This window comes from Drosophila ananassae, chromosome XR, assembly GCF_017639315.1.
Source record: "Drosophila ananassae strain 14024-0371.13 chromosome XR, ASM1763931v2, whole genome shotgun sequence".
NCBI lineage: Eukaryota > Metazoa > Arthropoda > Insecta > Diptera > Drosophilidae > Drosophila > Drosophila ananassae.
Genome location: NC_057932.1, coordinates 19,431,563 through 19,435,672, shown reverse-complemented (window position 1 = coordinate 19,435,672; position 4,110 = coordinate 19,431,563).

Below are 4,110 nucleotides of genomic sequence, written 5' to 3'. Positions count from 1 at the left end.
TTAATTTTTTTAAGGTTTTTATGTGAGGGGTTTTTAATTTGAATTTAAAGAGTTTTAAGTTTTAAGTTAAGAGCTTTACGGGGCTTCTACTAATAATAAGACTTTCAAATAATATTTAAATTAAATAGTAAATAATAGTTGGTTTTTTGTTGCATTTTTCGCACTCTTTTAAGTCATATTTTTTTTAGAATTCTTAATAGAATAATTTCTAGGCTTTAGTTTTATTAAAATATATATTTCAAATATAAAAGAATAAATTTTTTATAACTGAAGTGCTTATAAAAAAATATAATATAATCAATTTTTGTATTTAAAATTTAATTTTAATTTTAATACAATTAAATTATAAATTTCCTTTAAAAAAAAAGTAAGAAAATAAAAGTTGAAAAATATTTGTGGCCTACTTTTTGGGGCAAACTGAAATAACGAACCCCGAAAACCGCTTGCATATCGCTTTCCCTGAAAATCATATAATCCCCTTTGTGTTGATGAAGCCCCCCCCCTTTTTCCGCTCACCAAGAAGAGGAGGAGGGGGAGCAGTTCCACGTCATTTTTGCGTATCGATGACGTCGACACAATTTTCGTTACATTATTTTCTGTGGCATTGTTTGATGCCACACCCCCCTATCGGGCCTGCCCACGCCCCTGATACAGCCCCCCCCCCCCCCCCCCACCCCTTGGCAAACAAACACATGCATAACTGGCTTTCTTGCTGTTTCATGTTTGCTGCTTTCTCCGCTTTCTCTCCGCTTTCTCTGCTTTCTTTGTGTATTTTGTAATTCTGTGTGCCGCCATCGCCCTCTCCCTCGCCCTCTCCCTTTGTCTTGTTTTATATTTCCGCTGCTGGTGCAGTTTCCAGCCCCCCTTCTAGACCTCCCCCCCTTATGAAAATATGTACTAGCACCCCCCCTTTCGAAAATAATACCATACCATTCCTGCTCTTTTGTCAATTGACAGTGAAAACTAACGATTCGGAAAAGCAAACGCACTGTGAGTAATATTAGTTTGTAATTTGATTTTATGCTTCTGTTTTCTTTTCTTTTTTCCCCCCTTTCGATGCTTTTCTTTTCTTTTCTTTTTTTTTTGTTCTCACAGGGTTAACTACAATTGCAGGCAATTGTAACAAAATACAACAAAAAATACAGAGAGAGGGGGTTGTATCTGCAGGGTTGTGGACTAGATGATACCTGGTACTTCTTAGCCTACTGGCATTTATTTTCTGCCAGTTTGTTCTAGAAATCGGTTCTTAGACCTCTTTGATCTTAGGATTTTTTAAACTATATGATACCCGCTACATTTTATCCTTTTTTGTCTATTTTAGAGTTGAATTTCTTAAAAAAAGTCCTTTAAGTTCAAGAAATAGGTTCTTATCTGTCTTAAGATATCTAAATTATGTGATACCCGGTACTTATAGGACCTAAATTACAAGATATCCGGTATTTCTTCTACTTTATCCTACTTCTTCTACTTCAGGATAGTATATTTTTTAACCAACCTGCCCAGTTAGTCCAAATAATGTGGGAAATTGGTGTTATATCTTTAGATTTCTAGACTATTTAGTTAAAATAGCTAAGAAGTTGATATGGTACCATATCTATAGATCTAAAATCTATACTATGCTACACCCAGGACTATTCCCAATAGCTCCAACTTTAAAGCAAAGACTCTAAACCCTAAATATGAAGACTATAGCCCCTATGCCTCACAATACCCAATTTCCAGAAGTAAAACAGACACAATTTTATAAAGATTCCAACAAAAATACCTCCTTCTACACCCCATATACCCTTTCAACTCCCGGGTATCACAAAAAAAGAGAACAATCCCCCCAAAAAAAATAAAAACAAACTTGAAACAAGCCAACATTGCTGTCAAATACAAGAAAACATCTTTTCGTCGAGACTTTGGGATCGTTTCCGTTTCCTGTCTGCCATTGTCGCTTTTTGACGCTAAAAGTATCTATATATTTATAAACCTCCCCCCCCAGATACAGATACATATGTATTTGTATATCCTGTGGCCCTCATCGCACTTGGCATTAATGCACTGACAATTGCCGGGATGGCGGCGAGTGAGCCACTTAAATTAATTTAATGTTCTCACTCGGCGAGTCATCGCGGTTTCGATTCGAGTGGCAGGAGCAGGAGCAGGACCAAGACCAAGACTAGGGTGGCAGGACATCCCCACCCTGCCATATATGGGAATAACACTACTTGGATGTCTCCTTGAGGTAATAAAAATGATACTCTACTCTTGTAATGGCACTGGAATCAAATAAATTCCCAGTTAATGTTGTTGAGATTTTCGGGTTTTAGTTTAAAGCTTTCAGATTTCATACTTGGCTTTAAATCTACACTTTCCATAGATAATAGATAATTTATTTATAAAACAGATAACCTTCTTCTCTGGCTCTCTCTGTGGCTATTATCCTGGCTATTGTTTTGTTTTTGTTGTGGCGGCAGGATCTAGGTCGCTTTTTGAATATATTGTTTGTATCTGAGATTAGTGAGCCAGATATCAGTGCTGGTATATGGCCCAAACACACACACACACACACACACACACTATGCAGGGGGACTATGTGAAATATGTGTGTGTGTGTGTGTGTAGTGTGTGTATATATCTATATATAGTCTGTATATATCTCTATATAGTCTGTATATATCTACTTGATTTGCATAAAAGCCAACTGAAATGGCTGATCGCTTAATGGAGAGTTTGAGATTTAAATGGAAGAGTTTTTAGGGGAAATTCATGTTTTGAGAAGAGTTGTGGGAGGGTTTGGTGGTCTTTGGGGATTATAGGCTATAGACTTAATAGACTTTATAGACTTAATAGACCTTCTAGACCTTAGAAAACTATAGACTTTAGAGACCTTATAGACTTTATAGTCCTTATAGTCATTTTAGACCTTCTAGACCTCATAGAAATTACAGTTATAGACCTTCTAGACCTTAGAGACCTTGTAGACCATATAGACCTCATAGACTTTATAGTCTTTATAGTCATTTTAGACCTTCTAAACCCTATAGACCTTATAGATATTACAGTTATAGACCTTCTAGACCTTCTAGACCTTAGAGACCCCATAGACCCTATAGACCTTAATCCTTTTAATAATACTTAATCCTCTTAAGCTTCAAAACTTCCCCTATAAACCGATCGATAGAGACTCTTTAGACTCCCTAGACCTCCTAGACCCCCTAGAACCCCCTAGAACCCCCTAGAACCCCCTAGAACCCCCTAGAACCCCCTAGAACCCCCTAGAACCCCCTAGAACCCCCTAGACCCCCTAGACCCCCTAGACCCCCTAGAACCCCCTAGACCTCATAAACCCCCATCTCTAGACCTCTTCCATGCAAATATTTTAACTTTCCTGTCAGACCTCCACACTGGGGACAATTCCTCATCAAAAAAACACAAAAAAAAAGTTAAAAAAAAGAAAAAAAAAAAAAGACTTAAATTACCATCAATTGGGGTCAAGGGCGAGGGAGTAAGGGAAATCCGTAGACGAAAAGAAAATAAGGACCACCTTACCATCCCCCAACCCCCATTTCCTTATGTGGAAACTCCCTCCAGTCAACCATGACATGACACACGGAAAAGGGGGGGCCTCGCTTAACATGAAAGCGAATCAAGTGAGGCTTTTGTTTCTTTTCAGGCCCAAAGGTCCCCTCCTTTTTTCTTTTTTTTTTTTCTCCACGATTTTGGCCCTAACTCGAATCGACTCGACTTGGCTAATGAAATTCCAAATGCGGCAAAGAAAAGTGTATTTTTTTTTAAAATAAAATTGAAGAGAAAGTTTTATTTAAAATTGTAGCATACTTTTTGGGGAAAAGGAGTTCTAGGCTTGGGAAATCACTTAATAACCCCCTTTTCTTTAATTTTCTTTTAGTTTTTTGGTAGGGGGAGCACCCCTTTAGCTCTAAATGAGGGCCCCCCTTAACTGATTTGGGATCTGAATTGGAAAAATTGGAAAAATTGTCAACGTGACTGCAGCAAAAGACGAAAAACGCTGACAAGGTCGATGCAGCAAGGGAGGGGGGGAAGGGGGCTTGTACTGGAAAATGGGGTGACAACCTTCTTGTTTTGCAATAATTGCCACTGCGG